This window comes from Lissotriton helveticus, chromosome 2_1 (assembly GCF_964261635.1).
Source record: "Lissotriton helveticus chromosome 2_1, aLisHel1.1, whole genome shotgun sequence".
NCBI lineage: Eukaryota > Metazoa > Chordata > Amphibia > Caudata > Salamandridae > Lissotriton > Lissotriton helveticus.
The window spans coordinates 748,939,669-748,954,446 of NC_136059.1; positions in this window are offsets into that span (position 1 = coordinate 748,939,669).

Sequence of the window (14,778 nt, forward strand, 5' to 3'; positions counted from 1 at the left end):
GTAGCGGCCGCCATCTTGTCTCTCGGTAGGATCGAGAGACAAGAGGAGGTCAAAACAAAGGGGGAAATAACTATAAGGGGGCATAGTAGATCCTCGCTGACCCCCTAGGTTTGATGTGGAGGTTTTAAAAGGGCCCCGCGGGGCAAAAAAAAATAATAAAAATAATAATTGAACGGCTGAATGGATTTGCACGAAACTTGGCAAAATATTAGGGACTGGTAGCCCGATGTGCCTTTGCTAGGTCTCAATATATGTGCTCCAGTGGATTTTGAGAAATTAACGTTCAAAAAAAGATATATATCTGTAACAGCGCTCCGCTTCGCGTAACGGAGGTTTGCGAAGCTGATTGGTCATTCTGTCACTGGGCTATAGTTGGGCTACATCTGGCTGATATTTGGGCTACATTTGTTTTTTTGTGTGTCTGGCGGCCATCTTTGGGCTACATTGGGCTACATTGGGCTTCATTGGGCTACATTCGGCTAATTAGCAAATAGCTCATCGCAAACTAGGAATGGTAAAGAATCGCTATTTATTCCTTAAAGTTCGCTATTTAGGAAATGCAAATAACTTTTATGATACATATGGCGGTTCATCTCTAACAAGATAAGAAGCATAGGGATAGATTTATGATGACTGGCGCATCACCAGGGATGTGTTAGTCATTCTGTGCCGCTGTTCCGTCACCTATGGTGTGCTGCATTTACAATGCGGCGCATCATGGGGCAAAAACAGCACAGATGCGTGATGTATCTGTGCCGTAAAGGTGGCGCATTGCTGGAGTTGTATCGCAAGTGTGATGAAGCTCCAGCAAGGGTCGGGGGTGCCCCTGTCGCAGGGTTTCTGTTCTCACACAGAACTGTGGACAGAGGATTGGAACCTCGGCGAATTAGGGTGTCCCAAAACTCACGTTAGTAATCAAAAACTATTTAGCAAGCTAGGTACAGTGTCACATTGGATATAACAAACTCTCAATGTTTAGACAATCCAGAATATGAACTTATAGTACCTCAGGATACGTGGAACTCATGAACAGTCGGTCGTTATATATTTCTTAGAAACCAGAACATGGAGTTAAGAAGAACACATGTGTATTTGAAATGTTTATTTACTAATGCCGTCTTCTCAGGCGTAGTACCTTAGATAATAAAAGTACACATATTATCAGTAGCAAAATTACCAGCATAGTTACTAGTACATAAAAAGTGAATGGTGATAGTATGTTAACATGCTGTAAATGAATAAGAGTTAGCAACACTTATAAGCAGCCGCGGGCCGTGGAGGGAGTTACGGTGGGGCAGGGAGGCGGGGAGGGGGAGGGGCAAGGTAGAGAGGGCTCCACCCTGCTTCTCCCCCTCCCCGCCTCCCTGCCCCATCGTAACTCCCTCCACGGCCCGCGGCTGCTTATATCTCACCCTCCCTAATACACATATTATATTATTTGCTAAGAAGGTCTCTTTGTGTTGGTTTAGGGCGTGTCCATACTTTAGTGTCTTAGATTTGAAGGAATCACATCAGCATACACCAGCTCTCTCTTCATGTGAACCGCATCAACTGTTGTGTATGTGTGTTCGGCAAAGCAATATAAAACCCGCCTCATGCCCAGAATTGGCAGAAGTTGCACTTATGTTATGAGTATGAAGTCGTGGAGATCAGACCTCATAACAATTCTGTATCGTGTTGTTCTTGAAACTTTAGCACTCGCTGTACAGATATAGTTTAACAAGTAAAGCAGATAGTAGACCAATAACATATTATTCTCATGTAAACCACGATGAACTACTAGGTGGAAAGCTAAAGCAACAACTAAGTGTCGTGTGCAGAAGTTGCAAAAAAGGAAAAATGGCGTTTAAACCGGTAATGAGCCCATGCTAACTTAACACGGTGTAAAGATATCCAGGACCTAGATGACACCTCCTCATGATCCGGAAACGAACTGAATAAGATAATAGAAGTGCCATCTCATGAGAGCAGATTGCAAGTTTATATGTGGACGGTCCGCAAGGTAAAGCATTAAAAACTAGGAAAATTCAATGCTAAAGAAAAATAAAACAGCCAAGTACTTTATCGAGTCTTAAGCCAATAGGCAAGGTAAATAATAAAAACTTGACAAATAAGTCAATGAATTGTCAATGAAATGCTAGTACTCAGCATATCAAACATGAAAAAGGTCTATGACATAACTGTGTATGCAAAATAAGCTGCAACAGCCTCCAATAGGAAGTCACCGTCTTCATCCGAAAACAGTTCAGCCATCCAATTTAAAAGCGGAAAAGAACATACGTGCTCTCCCAGCACCGGATCCTCTATCACCATCAGAGGACAGCTCGGTGGGTTTTCAAGAAAGCTGTGTTCCAAGAAAGACTGTGCTGCCGCCAGTAAATTCCAGGGACCAAGTAGTCCATGCATCAATGCCACAGCCATAATCCTTTCGCCAGGACAAATCAACTCGTGAGTAATGATAGGAGTCATCAGCTGATTAAAGTCGACGTCAGGAGAAACCGGTCCGCAGAGACACAAATCAATGGCCCAATCGAAATCACAGGTCAGGCAGTGAAATACAGGCTGGACACAGGTGAAGTAGGAGAACCGAAAAGATAATCCATATGCCGTGCTTAATATCGCCAACGGCATTGTGCCATAATATTCTAGCATGCGATTGCGGAACAGTGTCAGCAGCTGCAGGGTCGGAGGTTGCATAGGAGGGACATCCATATTTAAAAATGTAAAAAAGCACAAGAGCGTCCGCTGGTAATGCAAGTAAAAATGCAATCCACGAACCAGAGTGGAGAAAATGGAATGAAAGGGAGCAGGGATGACTCCAAAGATTTTCTCAAATGAAGTCACGAGACCACTGGTAACAACTTTAAAAAAGTGTGCCAGGGATTTTGTGGAGGATGCGTTAAAGATAGTCGGAAACATGTTGCTGAAATTGAAAGGCAAACCTGTGTACGGGTGTTCGCTATGTGAAGTACGAAAGTTTCACGGGCCGAACTCAAGGCCACCTCTCTCTGAGACAAAAGAGCTCTTATTCTTGTCATGCCGTTGAAACGTGTCCCAAGGTTGGTATTTGTGGCCAGATTGAAAACTCCCTATGTTCATGTGTGGGAGGAAATAGAACATTTCTGCAGCAAATAACCCGTTCACTTACTGTTACGATAAAAGGAATACTTTTTAATTAACTCAGAACAATCTTCATTATTGAGCATCAAATAACTACCATTTTCCAACAACTTGAACGTGGGGATGATAGCAGGAACTGGCGTGCCTTGCAACACGCAAGCCATATTTGGTCGGTGTTTGTTGCATGAATCGTGTAACTGTATGTGCCTACACATTAGTGAATGATCTGGCGTCTCAGTGCATTCCTCTCCATTCAGATAAACTTCTTGATCATCTTTGAAACATCTGTATGTGTATGGAAGCGACCAGACCTCATGAACAAAAGCACTACCTAAAGGTTCATAAAGACCTATTGGTATATATTTCATACAATTTGAAAACTTATATAAAGCAAAAGGCAGCGTTATTAAACCGTGGATAAGGCATGTTGCCAAAAAACCCGCAATCCTCTGCTGATGATGTCACTGAGCATGTCATGAATGATGTAATATGTGACATCATCAGTAGTGGATTATGGGTAATAGTATCTCTAGTTTACTCCCCTATAGCTGTCTTTCTTTTAACATAAGTGTGTGTTTCCTTCCCTTATACTTACTGTTTTTGGTTCGCTTCCAGTTCGCGTACCAGCGAGCGAACTAGGAAGCGAACTAAGAGAAATAGAGGTTGGCACAGTTCCAAATATTGTACCAATTTTTTAATAACGGGGAGGTAGTTCTGAAAAGAACTTTTTTTTTTATTTTTCTGAACATTTTTTTACTGTTTTTGAATTTTTCGGAACAGTTTTATATTTTTTTGGGTTTTTCTTGGAGGGGGCAATGAAAACGATTCATTGTAAAGGGCTCAACAGGAGCAACAAAACAAAAAAAGAAGTATTTATTATTTTGGGCGTTTCGGACAAACTTGCATATGATAGTCAATAGCTCTGTTGATCAGAGTGATGCTTCTTTCTCCGTAGGAAATGAATCCATCGCAAAATACGCAGGTGTGTTTTACTTCACCAAATCTCATTTGTATATTTGGCACCATCTCCCTGCCCTCTGGTCCCGTTACTTCCGGTACAACAGATCTTCTGGCCATAATAGGGAGATTATCTAGGTCGTTCCGAAACTGTGCAGCACTGTAGTTGTTAGGATGCCACCTAGTCATATGGCGATGCATTGTGTAGTTTCCGAAACTGTATTTTTTGTCGGTCCCTCTGGACAGTCTATCTTGACATATAAGGCAAGTTACGTATCTTGCATTTACTTTTTTCTGACCTTTGGGAATTTTAAAAAATTGCCAAATGAAGTTTTCTTTCCGGTGAGACGTCTTGGGCTGCTCAGGCAAAAACTGCCTCTCTTCGTGCTCGTCCTCCTGTTCCTCTTCTTCTTCTTCTTGTTGAATTACAACTTGAGCAGGTGGTCCACTCTTCCTTGGATGTGGTGGAGGTGGTGGGGAAGCACCAGCTGAAGCTACTAAAGAAGCCATTGCTCAGTGATCACAAAGGGTCTTTCTCTCACAATGATGAAAGTCAGAGTGAGGAAAGAAGGAGGGATTTTCATCATTTGGGAAAAACAAGAGTTCTCAACCAATCAAAAGTGTTCATTTTAGATTATATGACCTAGTCTTACATCATTAGGAAACCAAAAGTGAAATGAACCAATGAAAAGTGTTATTACCAAGTCACATGACTTGCTGTGTTTACGTTAAGCGCTTTGCAGGGCCTCCCGGTTTGCTTCCAGAAACCTGCGCTTTGGCACTCGCTTCGCGTACCAGTTTGCTAACGTAGCACGTCATATGACGTATCAAGCGACAACGTGGAACGTCATGCGGACGGGAGGCGTCACGATGTTGTTTTCTAACGCGGCACTTGCGGTAAAGAAACGTTTACCGGCTCGCGGTCTATTTCGCGGCATCAAGGTCAGCTAACGGGAAGCTTCCCGATTCGCGAAGCGGGAACGAAGAAAAAAAAATATTTTAAAAAAAAATTATTCATAAACATATAAAATATATTTTTGGATTTAAAGAAGAATACATTTTACAGCTACAGATATTAGCTGTTAAAAAACCAATGAAATTCACAGAAAAAACCATAGGTTATAGACCATATATAGTTAGGAATTAGCATTTACAAAACCTTGAAAATTCACTGAAAAAACCATAGGTTATAGACCATATATAGTTAGGAAATAGCATTTAGAAAACCTTATTTTACTCACACAAAACCATTGAAATTCCATATATAGTTAGTTGCACTAACTATATATCGCGCACCTGCAATCCACTGCTGATGATGTCACATATTACATCATTCATGACATGGTCAGTGACATCACTGACCATGCGGAGATAAAATTATATCTGTATTACCTAGCTGTTGCTAACACCAGTTAGCGACGGCTAGTAGGAGATAGCGACCATCTTGGGTCCCACTTTGCATGTGAGTGATATTTATCACTAATGACATGCAAAGTGGGTATGCCAAGATGTTAGCGACTGGAAACAGTCGCTAACATCGCTATCTCCTATTATCAACTTTTGGAAATATTCGAGATAAGCGCGAATATCTCCAAAAAGTAACAGCTGCCCTGAGCAGTTCTTAGCCATGTTATCCAATGGGAGGTGGATAACATGGCTAAGAGCATTAGCTCGGTAATGCATGAATATCGCGGAGTTTTCAGCGATATTAATGCATTGCGCTCGTTTTTTATCGTATTTGCGATAAACCTTGATAATAGCAAGGTTTATCTGCGATAATTTCTGACGGTAAAAAAATCTTTGCAATGCATCGTTAGGGATAAATATCGCTTAACTTTGGTAATATGCCCCAACGTCTGTTAACGTTCGATTCGAAGGAAATCAGGAATTGTTGAAAAACATTGTGTGCGCCATCTTGTCTTTTTTCAAATGCCACACTTTAGTCGTGCACGGCAGCCATTTTAGATGCCTTGACCAGATCCACTCTGTGCACGCTGTCGATCCTTAGCATGGCTCCCCACCCTCGCAAGCATCTCCCCCAGGCAGTGGTCACCCCCGCTCTCTGTTTTATGCATGGGTAATAAACCTCCCCCCATCTGCGCTGTTCTTCCCTGAGAATCACACCCTGTGCCCGCCCGACACCTGCCTTTCGCCCTATTCACTACCGCACCCTCTGACACTCCTTTTCCTCTGTGTCCGATTGTCCAGGCCGGTCCTAGGCTATCAGCTAGCCCTGCAGATGTAGTTTATGGCCACAGCTGTAAAGAATCACCCGTCTTCAAAGGAGTTATAGTAGATCAAGGCCCACACTCGATGAGATCCGTCACAGCAGAAGCGTTGCTATTATCTGAAAACCATCCTGTATTGTGATTGGGGAGGGGACCGAGCGTGAAGCGGAAGATTCCAGGGATGACTCTTTGTACATCAAAGTTTTTACAATTATGTGTCACATTAAAAATATATAGCACTCCGACAAAGTAGTAAGATTATAAAACTTTAATAATTTATAAATATATACAAGAAAACAAAAATAGTAATAACATATAAACATTTTTAGAGAAAAACAACGAAGTAGCGGTCGGCTGTGCGAATAGTCCCAACACAGCACAACGTCCAGATTTCCGGCGTGGGGCGTCGCGGGGGGTGGGTCATCAGTAGCAAACTGTTGTGCGAATAGTTCCAAGGCAGCAGAACGCGCCGAAATCTAGATGACACGAAAGTGATGTCTAGTAAGTTGCCACCCAGCAAATAACGGCGTGGGGCGTCGCGGGGGGTGGGTCATCAGTAGCAAACTGTTGTGCGAATAGTTCCAAGGCAGCAGAACGATGGCACCAAGGTGATGTCCAGTAAGTTGCCGCACTGGTTTTGGTATCCTACAATGCTGCTCCGAATAACGGCGTGGAGCGCCCCGGGGGAGGCGGCGTGAACGGGCCTCTCCAGGTGGAGTCTCATCTGTTTTAGTGGGGCGCCCCTTTACCGTTTCAGTTGCCATTCCGTCCGCTTTTGGTCCACTGTGTCAAAATCCGCCATTCAGCTGAGTTGCGCCCACTCTTGCGGTGCAGCGATAGGCGGCTGTCACAGGACTCTCAAAATGGCGGCAGGCTGTTTCCTTTTTGGGCCTGGTCCACTGAAATGGCCCTGGGACACCTTGGAAATCGGACGCTTGTCTGCTAGGTCTTGGACCCCATTCTCGAAAGCGTCCCCTCCGCCTTGAGAATTCATCAAAAGTTTTGGGGGCCCCGAGTCCTGCAGGCTTCTGGTGGGGAGCGGCTGCCATGATTGCTCGCGGAATGACCACGACGGAGCTACGAGATGGTGGTGCTCTCATGGTGACGCCAGTTTAGTCTGAAACATCCAGAAACAAGGTGGGGCTTTCATCGTTTGGGGGAAAAAAAAAGTTTTCATCCAATGAAAAGTGTTGTTTTTAGGTCATATGATCAAGCCTTCCATCATTAGGAAACCAAAAGTAAAATGAACCAATGAAAAGTTTTATAAACAAGTCACATGACCTGTTATGCGGCATAGGGTATAAAATGCGGAGAAAATACGTTGGCACGTGAGGCGGCGTCAGTAGCGGACCGATGTGCGAATAGGCCGAAGGCAATACAACGCGCTAAGATCCGGATGGCACCGAGGTGGTGTCATAGTTGAGAGTTCTGAGCAGCGGTTGTAACACTGTCTGAAGCTTATTTGCAGCTGCTGCAGCTTCACTACGCGCCAAGATCCGGATGGCACCGAGGTGGTGTGTAGGAAGTTGCCGCACTGGTGTGGCCATCCTACAATGCTGAAAGTCGGCGTGGGGCGCCCCGTTGGCCTGTGAGTTTGCGTCAGTAGCGGACCGATGTGCGAATAGGCCGAAGGCAGCACAACGCGCCAAGATCCGGATGGCACCGAGGTGGTGTCTAGTAAGTTGTCGCACTTCTGTGGCCATCCTACAATGTTGAAAGTCGGCGTGGGGCGCCCCGTTGGCCTGTGAGATGGTGTCAGTAGCGGACTGATGTGTGAATGGGGCCAAAGGCAGCGCAACAATATTTTCTACTATATTTCCGGAGTAGAAGACACCACAAGGCGCTGAGATGCCAAGATCCGGATGGCACCGAGGTGGTGTGTAGCAAGTTGCCGCACTGGTGTGGCCATCCTACAATGCTGAAAGTCGGCGTGGGGCGCCCCGTTGGCCTGTGAGATGGCGTCAGTAGCGGACCGATGTGCGAATAGGCCGAAGGCAGCACAACAATATTTTCTGACTGACACCACAAGGCGCTGAGATGCCAAGATCCGGATGGCACCGAGGTGATGTCTAAGTTGCGGACTGATGTGCGAATGGGGCCAAAGGCAGCGTAACAATATTTTTTGTATGGAAGATACCACTAGGCGTTGAGATGCCAAGATTCGGATGGCACTGAGGTGATGTCTAGCAAGTTGGTGTGGTCATCCTACAATGCTGAAACTCGGCGTGGGTCGCCCCATTAGCCTGTGAGATGGCGTCAGTAGCGGACCGATGTGCGAATAGGCCGAAGGCAGCACAACGCGCCAAGATCCGGATGTCACCGTGGTGGTTTCATAGTTGAGAGGCACTTCATCTGCAGTGGGGCGCCGAGATCCGGATGGCACCGAGGTGATGTCTAGCAAGTTGCTGTACTGGTGTGGTCATCCTACAATGCTGAAACTCGGCGTGGGTCGCCCCATTAGCCTGTGAGATGGCGTCAGTAGCGGACCGATGTGCGAATAGGCCGAAGGCAGCACAACGCGCCAAGATCCGGATGTCACCGTGGTGGTTTCATAGTTGAGAGGCACTTCATCTGCAGTGGGGCGCCGAGATCCGGATGGCACCGAGGTGATGTCTAGCAAGTTGCTGTACTTGTGTGGTCATCCTACAATGCTGAAACTCGGCGTGGGTCGCCCCATTAGCCTGTGAGATAGCTGTTCTTTGGATTTGGGCCTGGTCCACCAAAATGGCCCTGGGACACCTTAGAACTCGGACGCTCGATTTTTTTTTCCTTTCCTGTACATGCAAAAAAAGGTAAATGCCCAGTACGTTACACGCTTCATCTGCCACGATGAACTCTCCAGAGGAACCGAAAAAAAATATAGTTGTGGTAACTATACCATGCATCGTCATATGGAGAGGTGGCACCAATTAATTATAGTGCTGCATAAAAGAGAGATTTGGAGGAGAACCCCTGACCTGCTAGTACATTCATCAAAGAAGTGGCACTGAGAGCTTCAGAGGCAAGGGAAACGGTCCCAAATATTTAGAAGAACTTTGGAAAGATTAAAATGACATGTTTAGATTGTGGCAAATTAATTTCATGTGGACAGATGAGTGTTACTCTAATAAATACAGCATATGAACATCATCATAGTCGATGGTTGGTAGAGACATTTTGACTATATCCTGGACCTGCCCGTCCTCGCCCAAAATGGCGCCAGAATAAATGGGACTCGTAACTCCTTGTTGTGTACTGGTTGCAGAACCTTGAAATCACGAGATACGTATGCAGTTTTGAAGCACATGGCGGGCGGGGACGAGAATTGATTGAATATTTCGACATCCCTATTGATATTAAGTTCTGATGTGTTATTGATTACTGTACTGTTGAAAGTTCGAATTAACGTCACCCATGGTACTTGCCCGCAAATGTATATCTAGATAATTTTATTGTAACTGGCCCTGTCGTATTTTAATTATAAAATGTACGTCCACCGATTCCGTAACTGTTAGACACCTTAGTTCTTGCAACCTAATGGCCCGCCCGTTACGTTCCTCTACAGTGTAAATGTCTATTCATCATATACGATTACAGTTTGCTCCGTGGCCGGCCCACGTGGTTATAGGCTCGTATTTGTATAATGAAATTTTCACAATAAAGGTTTTTAAAAGAAAACATGGTAGTAGTATATACATTGGTAAAGTTTTTAATAATAGTCACTGTTTTAGAATCATTAAAAGGCAAGTGAAATAAAGCAGACCAATTACATGAAGGGTAAAAGGTATAATACGAAGGAACGCAGTAAAGATAAATGGTCAAGGGCTGTTGTGTTTTCTATTCCTGCAACATAAAGTGATCGATAAGAATCTCATATTCAGGCGTATCGGCGACTAAGACAGCAGGTCGACCCTCTTTTGCTCAACGGCTCCGTCATGGGACGAAGAAACGCTCTTTTTCTCGAAAAAAGAAAATATTTTACTTGCAGGACAGTTGTAAAATTTCCGGGAAAGTACATTAGCCTGGAACATTATAACATATATTTAAGAAAAAATAATGTTCGGAAGTAATGAAAAGCGTAATTTTTAGGTCATATGACCAAGCCTTTCATCATTACAATAAGAAAAGTAAAATGAACCAATGAAAAGTTTTATTAACAAGTCACATGACTTGTTATGCTTACGTTACGCGCTGCGCGCCCCGGATGACTTCCGGATGCGCTAACGCGGCGCGTCATATGACGCATTACGCGACAACGCAGGTACAGAATATAGTCAAAATGTCTCCACCAACCAGCGGTCGGAACACAACCCCTTTCAGCAGGCTAAATAGTTCTGTTAAATGACAACAGAAGGGACAGGCAACAAGAACCATCAGTCAAAGAGGGGAGGGCTAGTTCTTCTCTACCGGGTTACATTGGGGCGCTACCGGAACTGATCGAATTGGTAGTCTACAGTGTTTCTGGATGTTTCAGACTGAAGCTGGGGTTAGCATGAGAGCAGCACCATTTCGTAGCTCCGTCGTGGTCATTCCGCAACCAATCATGGCAGCCGTTCTTTATCGTTATTTTGGGCGGGGTGGGTGGCGGAGCCGAGCTGTTTTGCAGCCATCATTGTGTGGAGTTCAGTTCATCTCACTAGTTTTGTATTTGTCATGAGGGGTTGTTCCTAATGTTTCTATTTTAGCGAGGTCAAAAAGAGATCCCATTAGTGGCCTACTGATTTTGCTCGATTCCTTTTCTTTTTTTTTACACGATTTTTCGTTATCTGCAAAGACTAAACAGAGTATTGCGACTCTGTGTTTGTTTGTAAATAGAGAATGAACCAAAGAGAACTAATTCTAAAACAGTAAATACTTGGATAACAATGAATCAAATGGAGAGAGAAGCAGGCACGACGGATTACAATGGGGGCAAAGACCTGCGTTAACTACCTTTCACTATCTGCAAAGAGAGAGTACTCCTAATAGAAATGAGGGGGGGGGGCACCATTCAAAGCAGATCAGTGTGCATAAACACGAAAATGTTTTCACTTACCACGTACTTGACATTCGACAGCTTATGATATTTGCTATTAAAAAACCATTGAAATTCACTGAAAAAACCATAGGTTATAGACCATATATAGTTAGGAATTAGCATTTACAAAACCTTGAAAATTCACTGAAAAAACCATAGGTTATAGACCATATATAGTTAGGAATTAGCATTTAAAAAACCTTATTTTACTCACACAAAACCATTGAAATTCCATATATAGTTAGTTGCACTAACTATATATCGCGCACCTGCAATCCACTGCTGATGATGTCACATATTACATCATTCATGACATGGTCAGTGACATCACTGATGACATCACTGATGACATCTCAAATGACATCACTGATGACATCACTAATGACATCTCATTTGACATCATTCTTGTGCTAATACGATAAACCTCTTCAGACTCTAATATAATCTTAGATACACTCAGTGTATACAGACACTCACACACTTCCACTCATCCATGGAGTTACTCACACACCCAGTCAGTCATGCAAAGAAACAATCTCATCTCCATTTCTTCAACTATACAGTTAAACACACCTTACTTATTGAAACATATACTAACACATATTTACTCTCTTATACAATCCCTGATACAAGTTCACAATGATCGATACAACCACTCACTCATTCGGTGGCTCTCATGCACAGTTATTTATATATGCCAACTCTCACATGTACTGTGTTTTACATATGTACTTACTATGACATGTAGCATTGAGATATCCATTTACTCATCAATACACTCATGCACACAGTCAACTGCCCATGTAGCTGTTTCCACATGCACTCTTGAACTCATACACCTAGTGAATAAACTGTTCACACATCTATGCATAGAGTCACACACCTTTCAGCCACCCCCACACAAACTCAATCTCCCATAGAAATACTTGGGCAAGCAATTAATAACACATATAGCCTCTCGTATAGCTAATGATCAACACATGCAGCAGTTTACAGAACAACAGACATAATGATGCACAAATTAAGACAGTTTAGTCACTAACCCATGCATTCAGTGAGACACATTTAATCACTCACTCATACAGTCAGTCACGCACCTACTAAATCCTTCATCCAGACACTTATACATCCACTCATTCTTCAATATGTAAGATATATTTTAACTTTACAGAAACATACAGTCACTGGATGTTGTCATCAGTGATGTCATCAGTGATGTCATTTGAGATGTCATCAGTGATGTCATCAGTGATGTCACTGACCATGTCATGAATGATGTAATATGTGACATCATCAGCAGTGGATTGCAGGTGCGCGATATATAGTTAGTGCAACTAACTATATATGGAATTTCAATGGTTTTGTGTGAGTAAAATAAGGTTTTTTAAATGCTAATTCCTAACTATATATGGTCTATAACCTATGGTTTTTTCAGTGAATATATATATATGTATTCTGGTCCTCAATACTAAAATGCCCAATGGCATGAACACAAGTGAAGACATGCACCACTTCCTTTAGTCTTGCAATCTTTTAGTCATTTGCAACATACTTTTGTATCATGATAATGACATCTCAATGTAATGTTCAAGTGATTGTTCTGAGTCTCTCCCACAACAGTGAACTTACTTGTGTACAATGTCTATATTTCTTGCTCTCAGTTTATGAATAAGGTTTTATAATGTTTCTGTGAACTCTCAACATTTCTTTAAATAGCTCTTGTACTTAAATATTATTCAGACTTGAATAATTAGTATATGCTGCTATTGAATTTGTCAGTTGCACAGCACTATTTTTGCACAGGTATTGCTTGTTTTGCGCATATTCACAGTATTTAGATTTTACTGACTGGTTTTAATCAATGCATGAGTGTGACCCTTGAATTGAACTGACTTAGCAATATATTGGAATTTAATTTTTTTTAGATGTATACATATATGAATTTTGAGTGCATCATTACGTTTATTCCAGGCACATTACGACTGATGATTAATACTGCTCGTGGAACAAGCAAGTCATGATACCTGGTACCTATGTTTTGAGGTTACAGGAACATGGAAGCAATAACTGTCATTAGTTTTGTACATTATTTTTTGGATTGAGTTTGTCAACAGAGTAGTATTGACTATGTATTATAAGACATACTCCAGAAAGGTTCCTGACTAATATTGCACTAGCAGTTTAATTTTGAACCTACTCTCAATGTACCAATCCCATATAGTAAATTATCACCTGATACTGCATGACCTCTGTCTCATTTTGTATCAATGATTTATAAGACTATTAATAGTCAGCCTTTCATGAGCCATTTAGCTCAGTACTGTATGTGTTCTTGCGTGTTTGCACAGTTATGGTGTTTTCACATCATAGTATTTTTGTCTGTTGGTGTTTATATACCATCTATTTAAGTAGTTGTATATCTACAGCATATTTGCACTTCATCTATTTACACATGTTAATTAGAATCTCATAGTCTGGCAATCTTTGCTTATCATTTATATCTGTTGAAGCCCTAATATCATTGACTCATGCATTTGCACTTTTTATTGTACAGTTTGCACTTTAGCTATTCTCACATGAATTTTAGAACTTCATATGAATATATATATATGTATATATATATATATATATATATATATATATATGTAGATATATATATATATATATATATATATATGTATATATATTACCTACTGGCGGTCGCCAGTAGGTATATATAGTTAGGATTTTTTCTCTATGGGATTTTTGAAAATTCTATGTCTAATAACTTTGGCGTTTGTGGACGGAATTGGCTGAAATTTTCAGGAAAATGGAACATTTTGTTTCTGAGCAGATACTGAAAATTTGGGGGGGTTTGTCAAGGGGGGGCTGAGAAAAAAGGGGGGTCCCAAAACGTGTTTTTCCCATGTTAATTTCCATAGGGCGGTTGGCCTCACTTTTAGCCCGAACGGCTGAATGGATTTGCACGAAACTTGGCAAAATTGTAGGGACTGGTAGCCCGATGTGCCTTTGCTAGGTCTCAATATATGTGATCCAGTGGATTTTGAGAAATTAACGTTCAAAAAAAGATATATATCTGTAAGCGCGCGCCGGGCAGCGCTCCGGTTCGCGTACCTGACGCGTAACGGAACTTTGCGTAGCGAAGCTGATTGGCTCTCCGGTGTCTGTCAACATTCTAAACAGTCCGGAGCGGCCGCCATCTTGTCTCTCGGTAGGATCGAGAGACAAGAGGAGGCAAAAACAAAGGGGGAAATGACCATAAGGGGGCATAGTAGATCCTCCCTGACCCCCTAGGTTTTATGTGGATGCTTTAAAAGGGCCCCGCGGGGCAAAAAAAAAATAAAAAATTGTTTTTTTTTGCGTGGGGCGCGCCCGGTACGCTCTGGGGAGCGTACTATAAGGAAAAAAGAATTATAGACTTTTCAAATATTGTATGTTAATTGATTGTTTGTTTTGTTGATTTTTTTTTATTTCTTT